The sequence below is a fragment of the Ochotona princeps genome, chromosome 14, assembly GCF_030435755.1.
Source record: "Ochotona princeps isolate mOchPri1 chromosome 14, mOchPri1.hap1, whole genome shotgun sequence".
In the NCBI taxonomy this organism is placed as follows: Eukaryota; Metazoa; Chordata; class Mammalia; order Lagomorpha; family Ochotonidae; genus Ochotona; species Ochotona princeps.
In genome coordinates, this window is record NC_080845.1 from 37,036,429 (window position 1) to 37,053,629 (window position 17,201).

The 17,201-nt window shown below is 43.4% G+C and overlaps 1 protein-coding gene across 2 annotated transcripts in view; it reads left to right on the forward strand.

Annotated features, from left to right (window-relative positions):
- The window catches only part of MOB3B (MOB kinase activator 3B), a 175,246-nt gene that overhangs the window by 23,481 nt on the left and 134,564 nt on the right, over positions 1-17,201 (forward strand). Inside the window, exon 1 of one of the 2 annotated variants that reach the window (XM_058672632.1) lies at positions 6,264-6,312. The exons of the other annotated variant lie outside the window; for it this stretch is intronic. The gene's annotated coding sequence lies outside the window, so the exon portion shown is untranslated. Of the gene's footprint in view, positions 1-6,263; positions 6,313-17,201 lie in introns of those variants that run through there. 2 annotated transcript variants of the gene reach the window in all.

A 17,201-nucleotide genomic window follows, 5' to 3' on the forward strand; every position in this document is an offset into this window, starting at 1 on the left:
AAGAGTGTCTGCTGAGAGGAATATATTTAAATATAAGACATTCAATCCAAATCTGTGGGGAAAGATAGCTTTATGCGTACCAGCATTACTTAATTGTATTAATCTACTAATCTAGTGAGTCGTTAATTCTAAGTGTGTGAAGATCTTGCTCGAGAAAATAAAATTGCTATATGTTATGATTATAAAATCATACATATTTTGTGTAGGAAATGTAACACTACCAAAATTCAGGAATGTGTAAAAAAATTTAAAGTCATGCCAGCAGAGAAAATTGTTAACTTTGACTTTGGGTGAAGTATAGATGTATATTTATTAGAAAGTTAGATTACTGTTTTATTATCTGCTTGTTTATAATATATAATAAAATATAAATGTTTGCATAGTTCTAAACATTTGATAACAGGTTTTTCATGTCAGTATAGAATTTCATTGACACTGAGAAAGTTATGACTTTTCCAAATTTGAGTGATTAAAAAGTGCTGTGATAAAAGCATTAGTGTTGACAATCACTCTATGCAAAACCATTAGTTTTCTTTAGGGAAAAAAAAAAATCTCAGAAGTAATTTGTGAGTCAAGGGTAATTGGGCTTTAGTTTCACCAAGCTTGTAGGACTTGAGTCTGATATAGTATGACAACCCCAAAAAATGTTTTCCAAGGATGCCTTTCCAGGAAACTGTTCTGAATATTCCTGGGCTGCCCTTGCAAGAAATTTTTACACTGTGAAGACTAATCACTTGCTGGAGTTTCTTAGAGTATAGGAACAGGAAGGTGGAGTGCAGCCAATAGTGAAAATGTTTGGAAGGAGCGCGGGTTATGCTTGCCATCACTTTAATTAACATTTGTTTTAGATCGTGAATGTAAAACGGGACTCCTCTGGAAGAAAATATGAATGTCTGCTTGGAATTTGTATTTGCTTTGAGAACATTTGGGACCAAGAAAAGAAAATGCCAAATAACAACAGCATAATGAGGCTCCAGAGGTGCCGAAAGCATTCATATTAATGAATGATTTAGAATGATTTTCAAGGAGAGTTCAGAAAGGATGGATTCCTTTATTGACAAAGAGTAATGTGTCTGACTACCTGGGGTGATGGGCACCTAATTATAGTTACCCTGTTGTAACTGCAGGGCACAGTATTTATTGGAGTCCTGTTGTTATATTGAAAATGAACCACAGCTAACTATAGTCATATTTTTGAGCATATAGGCTATAGAACTAAGTTTGTACACTTACACAGAGAGGTGTAGAAGTTGGTATCATATGGTATGTGTGCACAGTGTCTCCATTTGCAACAGAAGAGCCCGACAAAGCCAGGCCTTGAACTCATCAGGCCGTGTAGATGGACCAAATTTGGACAAATGCTTCCTACCATGGTCTAATGAAATGCTTCCTACCATGGTCTAATGAAAGTTCTAGTGGTCCTCCTTAGTTTAACAGGTTTGTAGCTTTCAGCAACAAAACTAGATTTTGCTACAGTAGTTTACTTGGCAAATTTTATCTCCACTTGTTACTACAGTAGGATTAGCCATGTAAAAACAACATGAGTTATTTGTCTAAGTTGATGTTACTGTGAAAGCTCAGTTGGAAAACTTGCCATATTTTGCCATAAAGGCAGTGAAAGTTTTTTTCTTGTTTGTTTTGAGTGATCCTTAATTACTTAGATAACCCATAAACTGAAATAGCATGGAAGAATAAACGTGTTACACACCTCAGGAGAGAATTTCTCCTAATTATAGTGATATGTTGCCAGCAAAAGTTAGCTCAGCCATTAAGAAATTCACAGCTGAAGGCTGTGGCAAGGCCGCACCAACAGCAAGTTAACAGAATTACTCAGAAGTAATTGAATTACGTGAAAAGTATGTCATGGGAGTGCAGGCAATGGGAAGGAATAGCTCCCGGCACCTCGCAGTCATTCCCAACTATCTTCATCAATTTCGTTTTAGTTTGTAACTCTTCTACGCTAGAGCCTGGCCCCAGACTGCCACCCACAGCCCATTGAGCATCAGCATGCCTGCAGTGTGTTAGAAAAACAGCATCTGACACCTTAGCCAGAACGAGGGAGTTATACTTTGCATTTTAACCGGATCCTAGGGCCCAAATTTTGTGCTATGACCCAAACCCCTCATACATGTTGGAGAAATGGCACCATGTACATGAACACATGTGTTTCCTTGAAAGAGCAGAAGAGAGCTTACCCTTGATCCATGCGTACTAGCATGACTTCATGGTAATAGCTTCCTTTGTTGCGTGTCTGCTGCCGAGTGTGGCTGCTGAGTGGCTTAAATAAACGCTCTGACTCATTTCTGTCTACAAGCCAGGAATGCTCATCACTGGTACATGAGAATACAGATGCTCACAGATGTGAAGAGATACGCCCAGGCCATGCAATGAATAATAAACAAGCCAGAATTTCAACCCAGACTGCTTGGTCTCAAAGCCTTATTTTTTCTCCCACAGTAGTCACTCAGTCTCCCAAATACTGGAGACATTCCTGAAAGCTTGCTGATCATTTACTTTACGATTCTTTTTTGCTTTCATGAAATATAGGTATAAATAGCTTTGACATTGGAATTATCTTCTGCTGTGATATAGCTAATAGTTACTCTAATAATTACCAGGCGTGAAGCCTGGTAGCTACCAGTTCCCAGATCCAGTGTTAGTGGATGGTTGAATCTTAGTGGTCTGTTGATTCATGTTGTTTGATACCAGATGATTTACTTTTCTAAAATCTTCAAATGTTCATTTGTACAATCATTTGGGCAGACTATCTGGTAGGTATAACTTTGCCTATCTCTTTGCTATTAGATATGTTTATCTATTTTTGACAATCTTTACATAATTAGGGTAAAAAGCTTCAAACCCTACAGGAAGATGGGTAAGACAATTAGTTCCGTATTGTTTCCTTCATATATCTAATGTAAAAGGGGATTTTAAGGGAGATATTAGATGTGTTTCAACCCGAGAATACTTGCTGAACCAAATTTATAAAGTGTTTCTAAAAAATCGTTGATCATGGCATTCAGTTTTATCTTCAGCTTTTTTCTTTTTAGTTAAGGAAAAAAATCGCATTATTAGTGTACAGGAAAAAAGTTCATCACTACTGCAACCCTCATACATTCCTGAAGCATGGAGGTAGCGAGTGTCCGCTGACGGACTTCTGTTGTTCCAGGAATTTCTCTTTTCTTGTGCACACAGGCAGATGCAAGGCTTTTAGTCATACCACAAATTGCTGCTAAAATGTCATGGGCAGCCCAAATTCTGTTTTCTTTACTGCAAGGATTTTCAGTTTGAGCAAGGAAAGTGAGAAACCTATTTTCAGATTCTGTATTTTAGGAGTTTTTAAGAGAGATAACTTAGTACCTGGCATGGTAGCCTAGCAATTAAAGTCCTCGCTTGTATGCACCAAGATCCCATATGGGTGCTGGTTCTAATCCCGGCAGCCCCGCTTCCCATCCAGCTCCCTGCTTGTGGCCTGGGAAAGCAGTTGAGGATGGCTCAAAGCTTTGGGACTCTGCACCCACATGGGAGACCTGGAAGAGGCTCTGGGCTCCTGGCTTTGGATCAGTGCAGTTCCAGCCTTTGTGGCCACTTGGGTGGTGAATCAGCAAGTGGAAGATCTTCCTTTCTGCCTCTCCTCTTCTCTGTATATCTAACTTTCCAATAAAAATAAAAAAAATCTTAAAGATATAGCCTTAAAGGTGACGATATCAAATAAAGGGTTCTTAGAACAATAAGGTGTCTGTATTGATCTTTATTGAATTATCTTTCTAAACTAGAATCTGGAAGAAGGATGATAGATGCTGATATTTGATTTTCTTCCACATTCCAGAATGAAGCAGATTAATCATTTGGGGAGATGAAATGCAGCTTATTCAGGCAAAAGCATTGTGAAGCCCAGAATGCTTACAGGTGCACTAAGTTCTTTTCTGTGTTCCTGTTGCCGTGCTCTCTTGCACAGCTTCAAAGTCTTCTGTCATTTGTGAGGGGAACATTTTCTTGCTTAATAAATCACTTGCGTATACTTCAATTTTCAATTTCTCTAGCTTTCTGGTTTATGTGGAGCTGGTGCCAACTTCCTCATAAAAGGCATCTGTTTTGTATTTTGATAGCGGTGATGGCCTCAGTGATCAGCTATAAATAATATAGCTTGTTCTTTTTGGTTGTGAGTTGCATATTAATTTTCTCTACATTGCATAATTATTTTGTTACAGTCAAGAAACAATGTACATAAAGGGAGATTTTACAAGTGTAAAGTACTAGGAATGTTGATTACAGTTATTGTCACTGTCATTCATCCTCTTTCTCTGTCTTGGTATACTTATGGCCTTAACAAAAGCCCACAGCAGGTGCTATCAGGGGGCTCTGAAAGATCTTTTGTTCTGTTGATTGTCACTGTTACTGTCCTCCTTCATTTGAGTGTCTGTCTGGCTGCCCCGTTGAGCGTCCCATTGTGCACATAGCATCTGGTGTCATTTATTAAAAATGATCCTGGTTTCATGTGGTTCCATTTTCTTGATGATAATGACATCAAGAGTCCTGGGGTGAGAGTCAGGAAGCCAGTTAGGTGTTGGAGCTATTGCCTATGGAACCAGAAGGTGAGGCAAGACAGAGAATTCTTCCAGACTACCCCCCAGCCCTGAGGCGTACAACCTGCAGTGCAACAAACACCTTCACGCTGCAAGCTTATGGCAGTCACCTTCTGTCCTGAGTACTCTTTCTTGTGTCCTACCAAACTCCATGTCATCTTTAAATGACCACGTTCAAAAATCATTTCCCATAGGAAGCTTTTCTTGAGTCTTTTAAATGTTAGTAGTTGCTTCTTTCAGCTTCTGCCATCTAGTAGTTTCTCTGTGATTATTTTAGGCTGGCCTGTCAATGCTTATTGAATCAACTGTAAATGACCATTTTTTGTTTGTTTGTTAGAAAATAAATGAATTATCATGCCTTTTGACATTGGGCTAGAAGTACCCAGCATTGCTGTTTGGTCCTGTTCCTACATCCAGTCACTAATGCACATGCTTGTCCACTGTCCCCCTCAGGAATAGGTATTTGCTGAAATTGTCTGGGTGCCAAGTGTGGTGTCCTGTGCCAGAGATATGAAGAACAATAAAATGCAGTCTCAGATAGCTCGGAGCTCACTGTCCAGTGGGAAAAGAACAGCTGGGCAATTGGCTTCTGTTGTGATAAGAGTTTTGTCATGGGAAGCGCAGAGGGAGGATACCTGATCCACATTTCGGGCTGCAAGAGGAGCTTCCCAGAAGCTGGTCTCATCTTAGTTTGGAAGGGGAAGGAGGAGGAGGCAGCCATGGGCAGGGATCAGGAAGGTCCAGAGAAGGGCAGTGTAAGCACATACCATGCATAATGGCCCAGGAGTCAGAGAGTGGAACCTTGGGGACCCAGGAGGTATGTTCTGGCAGGGACATTGAGTTCAAAGGTGAGGTGAGAAAGGCCCAGGTCAGATGGGGCTTCAAGCCTGCAAGGAGGTGCTGTCAGCCTGGTAGGCAGGCAGTACGGAACCCTGGAGGCCTCTGAGCTTAGGGCTTGGCTGCAGTCTGTGCTTCAGAAGCGGTACCATGAATACTCCATGTGGAGGATGGAAGGGATCATTCATAGGTCATTTTTGAAATCTATGTGTGTGTCTCTCTTTTTTTTTTTTTTGCCTTAAAACAGTTCAGTGAATCTGATTTTAATGCATTTGTCTTTCACTTTCATCTGCCAAGATTTAAAGAAAGGGGCATGGGATGGGCACAGTGCCATGGCCTATTGGCTAAAGTCCTCCCCTTGAATGCACTGGGATCCCATATGGACGCCGGTTCTAATCCCGGCAGCCCTGTTTCTCATCCAGCTCCCGGCTTGTGGCCTGGGAAAGCAGTCGAGGACGGCTTTGGAACCCTGCACCCGCATGGGAGACCCGGAAGAGCTCCTGGCTCCTGGCTTTGGATTGGCACAGCACCGGCCATTGTGGTCACCTGGGGAGTGATTCATTGGACGGAAGATATTTTTCTTAAAAAAAATGAAAGAGGCATGGCTTGGAGAATCATACCATACAATCAAACACTTCTCTTGTTGTAATACTTCATGTCATAAAGTGTTTTAAACAAACAGAAGCAGAAAATAGTGTAACATTCAATTACATATGCAATACCTGGATTTAACAGAGGCAAACAGTTTACCACAATGTTTAGCACTCTCTCTCTCTCTCTCTCTCTCTCTTCTTTTTCTTCTTCTTCTTCTTTTTTTTTTTTAAGAAATAAAACATGAGTGACATATCGAAAGCTGTATACTCATTCTGCACTCTTTTCCTTTCTGGAGGTAGATGCCTTGAAGTTGCTAAGTATTGATGCCTTATATATATATATATTTTTTTACTTTCACTGTCTGTTAATAGATCATATATAACATAAAGTCAGGTTTTCAAGATTTGTCATGTTTAGCTAACAGAGCTATAAAGGGTCGACTGATATTCAGGGAGAATGAACGGTAGGAAGAATTACAAAGTGAAAAAACAGTTTTGTGCAAAAATGGACCTTTCATTTCCATTTTCTATGAGCTTTGAAAGTACCCTCACAAATCTGTATCAGTCATGGAGAGAATCTAGTTTGTGTAGCTTGTGGAGGTGGACATTTCTCATTCTGTAATTTTGAGCCTCACTCCCCTGCTGGAAACAGGAAATAGGTTCTTACCTAGTATGATGTTTTCCTTCCCAGAGGCTTAACCAAGCTAGGAAAGTTTGTGCTTCTAAGTGGAGCTCCTACTCCTGCAAGCCACCTACCCTGCCCCCATACACTCATGCCTCACTACCTCCGTCATAATCTGCATTCTCTACTAACTGTTTTTTCACATTGTGAGAGAAATGAACTTTGTGGGTTTTGGAAAAATTTCAAGACAAGAGTGGCTTAAGTCCAAGAAGAGGGAGTTAGCTTCCATTTGGTTTCTGATGTAAGTCCATTTTACTGTGTTTAATAGCAAGAGCCCAGGATTAGCAGCTGCTGGGTGTAGGTTTAGCAGAAGCCTTTGCAGTGAGGCACCTGCTGCTTTCAGAACTGCCTGGGAGTGAGGCCCCCACACAAAAGGCTTCTGTTAGATTTCTGTGCATAGCTGAGGATGCTTCAATGACAAGGTAAAAAAAAAAAAGAAGGATGGAGTAGGAAAAGTGAAAGGCAGTGTGAAAGCGAAAAGCTGGTGTGAGTGTACAACAGCAGAGGACTGCTGGGGGTTGCCGGGGGAGCCCCACATAACTGCGAAGAACCCTAGCAGCAACTCCAGATTTTCCAAAAGTAGAGTGGGAACTACAGTGATCTAAAATTCCCATCAGACACCATCTTCTGAAACACCACAGCTCATCCTTTTAGCCTGCACAGAAACACAAATATTTCCAGAGTAAATAGGAACTGTTGTGCGCCCCCGCCATAGAATACTTAACATGACACCCATCTTCCTCTCAGTCCTGGCATAGGAGAAGTGAGCACAGGAAGCCTTGGAATGTGTACAGTGGGGTTGTCATCATGGCACAGTGGGTTAAGCTGCCATCTGTGCTGCCTGTATCCCATTTGGAGTATCACTTTGAACTTGGCTATTCTACTTCAGATTTGGCTTCCTGCTAATGAGCCTGGGAGCTGGCTGATGATGGTGCATGTGCTTAAGTCCCTGGCACCTGTATGAATGAGAGACCTAGATGGCATTTCGTACTGCTGGATTCGGCCTGGACCAGCCCTGGCTGTTGTGGACATTTGGCGAGTGAACCAATAGACGCAAGATCTCTCATTCTCACTGTCTTTCAAATAAAAGCAATCTGTTTAAAAAAAGAGATGTAGATAGTGTGCCAGCCACATCTCCCGCTTTGTGTGCTACCTTGCTGTGCGTGAATCCTACTGAATATTTACATCATGATCCCTTTAGAGGTGTGGCGCCAATCTCATAAGTCTGTATAAAAAAATTAAGCTCGTGCATATTGTTACTCACACTAGGCTGACTGTTGCAATGACTTAGGTAGCAGGTTCTGAAGTCTGCTTCTTGCTGTTGCTATAGTAGCCAACACACTATGAGAGTGATGTGCAGGGGACGGTCTCTTTGTGGCCTGATGATCTCTTTTCATTTACATGAGACATCACTGGAATCCACTTGATAAAGGGGGTTAAAAAAAATGGTTTATAGAATCATTACATGGAAGATCTTCCTCTCTGTCTTTCCTCCTCTCTATATATCTGACTTTCCAATAAAAATAAAATAAGTCTTTTAAAAAAAATACATAAACCCTTAAAAAATTATTTTCCTTGTGTAACAAAATATTTCTAAAATATTAAGCATCATGTATGTAGACATTAACTTAAGCATTTATAAATGTTCTGCTTTTCTGTTTTCTAGTTATATTAATTTCTTCTAAGTCCTCCAGTCTTTTTTTTAAGATTTATTTATTTGTATTTGCAAAATCAGAGATATATAGAGAGGAGGAGAGACAGAGAGCATGATCTTCCATCCGATGACTCACTCCCCACATGACCACAACAACTGGTGCTGCACCAATCTGAAGCTAGGAGCTAGGAACTTCTTCCAGGTCTCCCACGTGGGTGCAGGGTCCCAAAACCTTTGCGCTGTCCTCAACTGCTTTCCCAGACCACAAGCGGGGAACTGGATGGGAAGTGGAGCTGCCGGGATTAGAACCGGTGCCCATGTGGGATCCCGGGGCGCATTCAAGGCGAGGACTTTAGTAGCTAGGCCATCACGCTGGACCCAGTCCTTCAGTCCTGACACACCGTAGCTGTGCTGCTCCCTGGATGAAACAGGTCCACAGGAGCGTGCCCACCGGCAAGACCCTACAGGAAAGCTGCCTTGCCAGCCACTGCTCCATCACACCAACCCATTAATTCCATCAGGCAGCCTTTGGAGTGTGCTTTGGAGTTTGGCTTTGATTTAAAGTGCCGAGGGGGAAGAGGACACATCCTGGCTGGAACACCAGCATGGGCATGGCACAGAAGCAGGGATGGAGATGTGGCTGGACCAGAATCCGAGAGGCCTTGGAATGTTTCAGACCTTACCTCACAGGCCGTGGGGAACTGCCATTCCAGGAGCTGGCTCAAATAACACATTCAGAGAGTAACTTAAGGTGAATGCCCTTGAACTTTTCCTCTCTCTGCTTGCTGCTCTCCTTCCTTTCAGGCAGAGAGGATTCCTGTTAACATTCTGATGTTCTTAACAGCCAGAAAAACCCCAATATCTGGGATATCCCAGGTGAGGCTTGGTATAAGCAGAATGAATGGGACAAACATCCAGACATTACTTGGAGTTTCGAGTGGCCGCTGGGGTTCCATGTGGTTCATGTTTGGATTATTCAGTGTTTTCCCCATCCTTTAATGTTAGATCTCTTCAGCCAAATGATAAGGTTGAGCAGGGTGGGAATTACAGGGTGGAGATCACAGAGATGTTTTACTGTAAGCCGTCACCTCCACTCATGTTGCAAGGATCGTTCTTATTTTTTGTCAGTTTTGAGTTTTGATTTTGCATTTGCTCACTGTGCTTTTTGTTCCTTGTTCATTTCAATTTCCGTTCTTACACTGTGTTAATAGTGTTTTTTTATTTTTCCTTCTGAGAGTTTCCTTTCAAAAAGTTAGTAACCCATTTATAAGTCCATTTTCCAATGAAAAACTTTGAAATTCCATCTCTGAAGGTTGACGTGTATGAAGTGACCTCGGATTCTCACCTAGCAGCAACCTCTGGGAACTGCCGTCCTTTCTTGATTTGAAAGGTGGTGTGTTGGAGAGAGCTGGAGACGCACAGAGAAAGATCTTTCCATCCATTGGTTCACTTCCCAAATCGTCGCACCGACCAGTGCTGGGCAAGGCTGAAGTCAGGAGCCTGGAGTTACTTCTGGTCTCCCATGTGGGTGCAGGGACCCAAGTGTCTGAGCCATCTTCCTCTGGCTCCCAAACAGGTTAGCAGGGAGCTGGCTCAGGAGTAGACCACCTGGGGCATGACCCGCGCTCTCGTGTGGAATGCTAGTGTTGCAAGCCGCAGCTTCACCCAGTGTGCCGTGACCCTGCACCCTCTGCAGTGCCCTCACCTCCTGCCTTGGCTTTCTGTCCCACAACTGCACTGCTTCTGGTCCTCTCCTTCCGTATCTTCTGATTCGTAAGGTTTGTTGCTTTGATCTACTTTTTATTCAGAATCTCGCTCTGAAAAATTGCGCTTCTATTTTCTTTTAATGGTTTCCAGCAGTGAGTATCTCTACCTTTTCAGAACAGTATCCTTCTGATTTAGGCCCAAATTCTTTTTTTTTTTTTAAGTATTTATTTATTTTTATTGGAAAGTCAGACATACAGAGAGGAGGAGACAGAGAGGAAGATATTCTGTCCAATGGTTCACTCCCCAAACAGCCAAAACAGGCAGAGCTGCGCCAAAATGAAGCCAGGAGTCTGGAGCCTCTTCTGGGTCTCCCATGCGGGTGCATTGTCCCAAGGCTTTGGGCTGTCTCAGCTGCTTTCCCAGGCCACAATCAGGGAGCTGGATGGGATCCTGGTGCGTTCAAGGCAAGGACTTTAGCTGCTATGCTATCGCACTGGGCCCTATGCCCGAATTCTTGTTAGTCTTCTTCTGTATTTTAAGTGCAGGCATATTTTGAAATTCTCATAAAGCATTGTTCTTTTATTCTCTAACAGAACCCATGCTTTGTATTTGTTTACCCCATATAATTATTGTTTTCTGTTCTATTCTTTTTCTTTTTAAAAATATGTTTAATTTTCATTTATTTTAAAAGCAGTGAAGCATACTGAAGTCTTCTATTTACAGCCTTATTATTCAAATGTGTGCCACATCCAGGGCTTGGTCAGGCCCAAGCCAGGAGCCTAGAACCTCTTCCAGGTCTCCCATGTGGATAGCAAAAACTTCAGTACTTGAGCCTCACCTGCTGGCCTCCCAGGGCGTGCATTAGCAGGAAGCTGGATCGGAAGTGGAGGAGCTCGGGCTCCTAGCAGGCCCTCCAGCATGGGCTGCGATATCCCAAGCCACATCTGCACTGCTGTGCCACTAGCTGCTCTTACGTCTTCCTGTATCCTTGTTCTTCCTCCTTGTTTGTGCTCCTACACATCTTCACCTGTAATCTACTTTCTTTTGCCTGCAGTACATCGCAAATTCATGTTGATTGGATCTGTCTGTGCCTGTCCTCCATTGAGGGTTCGTTTTTTGGCTTTTGAGCCTTGCTACAACTGGCAAGCGAGCGACACACCATTTTCGTTTCTATTGCCCCCCGATTTCTCCTAAGTTACAATACGCATACTCCACCTTGAAATTTTTTAAAAATACATTGAAAATTATTATTCTCCTATCAAGTAATACAAGGATACTAGAATAATTGCCCCTTTGTATTATTGCTAACATTTTGATTCCAAGGAGTTTATAGCTCCTATCTGTATTAGTCTGGAAAAGTTTTTAAACAGTAGGGGCATTTATACATTTAGTCATGTAGTTATTGTCTTTGTTTATATTGGAAAGTATTACTTAGTATTTCAGATATATCTGCACATTGGATATTCTCTTTTGTATGAATATGTGTTTTTATTTCACTCCATCTAAAAAAATGTTCATTTGTGATTTATTTTAAAAGCAGCCAGAGGGAGGAGGAGGGGGATAGGGAGACAGGCAGAGGTATCTTCTATCTCCTGGTTCTCTTCTTCACAGCAGGACTGGGACAGAATGTAGTCAGGAATTGCTCAGTGGCTTCCTGCATAGTGGCAGGGACCCAAATACTGGAGTTACCATCTGCTGCCTCCTGGGGTGTTCATCAAAAATTAGCTAAGACTTGATGCAGCATTTTCGTGTGGAATAGGGGTATGCTAAGTAGTGGCTGAACCTGTTGTATCACAGCACACAGCCATCAGCAGAAGCTTGGCTAAGTATGGAGTATTGGTTTGACAGTTATATTCTTCTGTCAAGCTGAAGATGTTGTTTTATTGTCTTCTGGCCTCTGTAGCATTGATGACAAGCCCTCTGTCAACCTGATTTCCATTATTGGGTTGGAAAGTTACCGTTTTCTTGTTGTTTAGATGAAGTGTTATGCAGTCTTTTCTTCTTTTTCTTCTACTTCTACTTCTTTTTTTTTTTCTTCTTTCACTCTCTGTGTTTCTTTTAGATCCCCTTTAGTTCTGCTAAATTACTTGCCTTGATTTTTTCACTGCTCTCTCTTTCACCATCTCCTGATATTGATGTTTATGTTTTAGTTGATATTCATGTTTTATAATCTCATTTTTGTGTGTTTCTCTTTTTTCTTTGCTGTATTTCTGATATTTTCTTCACATGTCTTATGACATTTTATTCTCTTACTGTATCTAATAAGAAACTTGGCATTTTCATTTATAAGAATTTCTTTCCTTTTTTTCAAGATTTGTTTTATTTTTATTTGAAAGGTGGAGTTAGAGAGAGAAAGGGAGAGGCAGAGATGTTTTCCATCTGCTAAATGCCCACAATGGCTGGAGCTAGGCTGGTGCAAAGCTAGAAGCCAGGAGCCTCAGCTGGGCCTCAGATGTGGCTGCAGGGATCCAAGCACTTGCCTCATCCTCTGCTGCTTTCCCAGACCACCAGCAGGGAGCTGGATGAGAACTGGAATAGCCAGGACTTGAACTAGTGCACAAAAGGGATGCAAGCATTATAGGCAGAAGCCTGACCCACTCTACCACAGTGCTGGCCCAAGTTTTTTAGGTTATTATATCCGTTCTTTTTTCATACAGGATTGATATTTACTTAGAGTTTTTAATCCTTCTCTTAAAAAAGAGTGTTAGATCTGGGCCCGGCACCGTGGCCTAGCAGCTAAAGTCCTCGCCTTGAACGCGCTGGGATCCCATATGGGCACTGTTTCTAATCCCGGTAGCTCCACTTCCCATCCAGCTGCCTGCTTGTGGCCTGGGAAAGCAGTCGAGGATGGCCCAAAGCCTTAGGACCCTGCACCCACGTGGGAGACCCGGAAGAGGTTCCTGGTTCCCGGCTTCAGATTGGCATGGCACCTGCCGTTATGATCACTTGGGGAGTGAATCATCGGATGGAAGATCTTCCTCTCTGTCTCTCCTCCTCTCTGTGTATCTGGCTTTGTAATAAAAATAAATAATAAATCTTAAAAAAAAAAAAAGTGTTAGATCCCAGCATAGTAGCCTAGTGGCTTAAGTCCTTGCCTTGAATGCACTGAGATCTCATATGGGTGCCCGTTCTAATCCTGGCTGCTCCACTTACCATCTAGCTCTCCCAGCTTGTATCATGGGCAAGGAAGTGAAGATGGCCCAAAGCCTTGGGATCCTGCACCCGCGTGGGAAACCCGGAAGTGGCTCCTGGCTTCAGATCAGCTCAGCTCCAGCTGTTGCTTTCACTTTGGAAGTGAACCAGCAGATGGAAGATCTTTTTCTCTCTCTGTCCTTCTCTCTGTGAATCTGACTTTGCAATAAAAATAAATAAATCCTTAAAAAGAAAGCATTGTTAAACACAATGCATCTATCTATTGTATCACATTGTTTAACTCTTGCAGGTGGAGTTGCTTCTGCTTGCTGTATCAGTGACTGCTCTGATGGTCTCATTTGTTCAGCAGCTAATGGATTATCCTGAGAGAATCTTATGATCCTTTTACAACGATTGTCCTTTTTTGTTGAAATTTGATATTTTAAAAGTTGACTTATTTTTATTCATTTGAAAGAGAGAGGGGGAAGGAAAGAAAGACTGGTGGGAGAGAAGGAGTTTGGGGAGCGGAGGGAGGGATTGGGAGAGAGAACCTTCCATCTGCTGAAGGGGAAGCACATTCTCACAGCAGCCGCACTGACTGCAAAGACACGTTATGATTTGAACCACGTTCCCCACCTCAGGTTCATATGTCATAACCCTAACCCCAGTGAGGGCCAGTGCAGCTGTAATTAGTTAAGGTGAGATCATGCTGCAGTAAGGTAGGCCCCAGTCGAAACGGAAAATCTGGAGTCAGACGTACAGAGAGAGCACCTTGTGAAGGACGGAGTAGAGGTTGATGAATCTGCAAAGCAGGAGACCCTGGAGACTGACAGGAGACCACCAGAATCTGGCACCTTCAGGGGGAATGTGGTTCTGCCAGGACCCGGGCTTCAAATGTCTATCCTCCAAAAATTAAACTCATTTTTATGAGTAAGTCTCTACTTCTTGTTCACAAGAACGCTGAACAAACTAATAGATCCGTAAGTGAGCATGGACTTGATGTGATGCAGACACTTCAAGGAGGCAATGAGGGAGAATTCCAGAGGAAGGAGACATAGCCACGGGCCACGTCTATAGATGATGGCTTTGTGCACCAGCATAGCAACTTTGGTTTCTAGTCCTAGAATAGCGGGAGGCCTTTGCAAGATTGGAAAGGGGGCTGACCTGATTGTTTAAGATTTATTGAAAGAACTGTTCTGATTACTGTTTGGAAATAGATCCCAAAGGGGCAGGAATGGAAGCAGAGCAGATGTAAAGATCAAAAGAATTGTTTTCGATGGCGGGGTTCAGCTGCAGGCCTGAGCACCTTTGCTCTTCACTGGAAGCCACCTTCAGCTCCTTGCCACATAGACCTCTCAGCAAGAGCACTCACGCCATGGCAGCTGGCTTCATCCCAAGTGAGCAAGCAAGGAGACAGTGAGAGATGTGTGCAAGACTGAAGTCAATAACGTCATCTCAAGAGTGTCCCCCTTCCCATTGGCTGTATTCCATTCATTAGCAGTGAATCACTAGATTCAGCCTGCCTTCAAGCCCAGGGAGCCACGCAGGAGCAGGGATGCAAGCAGCAGGGATCGCTGTGCTGGCGGGGGCATCTTAGAAAGCTGCCAGGCGCATAACCCAGTGTTTGTCTCATGGTGGATTCTCAAAGGCAGGCTTGCGAAGGGGAAATGTAGGCATATTTTAAAATTTTATCTGTAACTCCATGTTTGTTTTTAAAATCTGTACTCCAGTTTCCAACTTTTTTTTTTTTAAAGATTTGTTCATTTTATTACAGCCAGATATACACAGCGGAGGAGAGACAGAGAGGAAGATCTTCCATCCGATGATTCACTCCCCAAGTGAGCCGCAACGGGCCGATGCGCACCGATCCAAAGCCGGGAACCAGGAACCTCTTCCAGGTCTCCCACGCGGGTGCAGTGTCCCAATGCACTGGGCCGTCCTCAACTGCTTTCCCAGGCCACAAGCAGGGAGCTGGATGGGAAGTGGAGCTGCTGGGATTAGAACCAATGCCCATATGGGATCCCGGGGCGTTCAAGGCCAGGACTTCAGCCGCTAGGCCACGGTGCCGGGCCCTCCAACTTTTTTTTTGCTTGAAAGGGAGAGATTGTAGATCCTGAAAGGGGCTTTGCCAGAGTTTGCCATCGGTGTGTCTTTTTTTCCTGTCTTCTTTTATCTCATGACTTTAAAACTCCCCAGAACAGGAAATAGCTGAGTGTCTTGTAACAGAAATGATGTGAGGTTCTTGCTAGTAGGCACTTGCCATCTCCATTATTGTGGCTGCTGAGCTGGGATATGGTGACCTTGTTTGTGTCATTAAAGAAAAAAAAAGCTTTGCCTTAACTTGCTTGCTGCCTTGGGTAAGCTTTACTCAGCTAGCCGAGGTAAGAGGCACCCACAAGAGGAGTGAGTCAGGCTGGGCCGGCGATCTCTAAGGAAACTGCTTGCCACATTGATCTACATCCTCAGAGCCAGTACTTTACAGTGATCCATGGAATGATGAATGTACATTTGTTTGCTCATGAGTCACAGGGACTTCTACCTTAAAGGTACCCTTTGGGTACAAATGTTTTGGCACATTGTTTAAGATTATACTTAGAACACCTGCATTCTGTATGGTAGTACGTGGCTTTGATTCCTGGTTTTTTTGTTTTTTAAGATTAATTCATTTTTATTGGGAAGTCAGTCAAGATTCACAGAGAGGAGAGACAGAGAAATGTTTTTCATCTGCTGGCTCACTCCTGCAACAGCCAGAGCTGAGCCAGTCCAAGGCCAGGAGCCTGGAGTTTCCTCTGGGTCTCCCACGTGGGTGCAGGCTCCCAAGGCTTCAGGCTGCTTTCCCAAGCCACAGCAGAGAGCCAGATGGGAAGTGGAGCAGCTGGAACATGAACCAGTGTCCATATGGGATCCCAGCGCATGCAAGGCAAGCACTTTAGCCACTAGGCTACCAAACCAGGCCCCCTGTTTCTGTTCTGATTCCTGCTAATGTGTAGCCCAGGAGGCAGCAGATGATGACTGAGGCACTTGAGTCCCTGCCACAGGAGGGAAATCCAGAGTGATCTCCCAGCTCCTGGGTTAGACTTGGCCCAGCTTTGGCTTTGTCTGTATTTAATAAATGAAGCAGTGGTAGCAAATATCTCTTTGATTTTTAAATAAAGTAGAAATGAATTTTTTAAAAAAAGATTATTCACTTTGAAAGTTAGAGAAAGAGAAAGAGGGAGATAGGACAGAGATCCTCCATCCACTGAACCACACCTAAGATGGCCTCCAGAGCCGTGGCTAGGCTAATGAAAAGCCAGGAGTCAGGAACCAAGAACTCCACCCAGTTCTCCTACATGGTGGCAGGATCCCAAGTCCTTGGCCCATCATCTTATCCCTCCCACATGCATTCGCAGGGATCAGGATAGAAAGTGGAGCAGCTGAGATACCAACTGGCACCATGTGGAATGCTGAAATCACAGTTGGTTTTGCCTGCTGCACTCCAGTGCAAGCCCCATTATGATTATTTTTAAGACTGTCTTGGGCCCGGCGGCGTGGCCTAGCGGCTAAAGTCCTCGCCTTGAAAGCCCTGGGATCCCATATGGGCGCCGGTTCTAATCCCGGCAGCTCCACTTCCCATCCAGCTCCCTGCTTGTGGCCTGGGAAAGCAGTTGAGGACAGCCCAATGCTTTGGGACACTGCACCCGCGTGGGAGACCTGGAAGAGGTTCCTGGTCCCGGCTTTGGATCGGCGCGCATCGGCCCGTTGCGGCTCACTTGGGGAGTGAAACATCGGATGGAAGATCTTCCTCTCTGTCTCTCCTCCGCTGTGTATATCCGGCTTTCCAGTAATAATAAAATCTTAAAAAAAAATTAAAAAAAAAAAAAAAGACTGTCTTATGTTCACCAAGATCTGTTTCCTTCCTATACAATTCAAAGTGGTTTTAAAAAATTAAGCACATTGGAGTAGGTGCCCTGGCTTAGCAAGGTAATCCTTTGCTTGCAAATGCCAGCATCCCATATGAATGCTAGTTT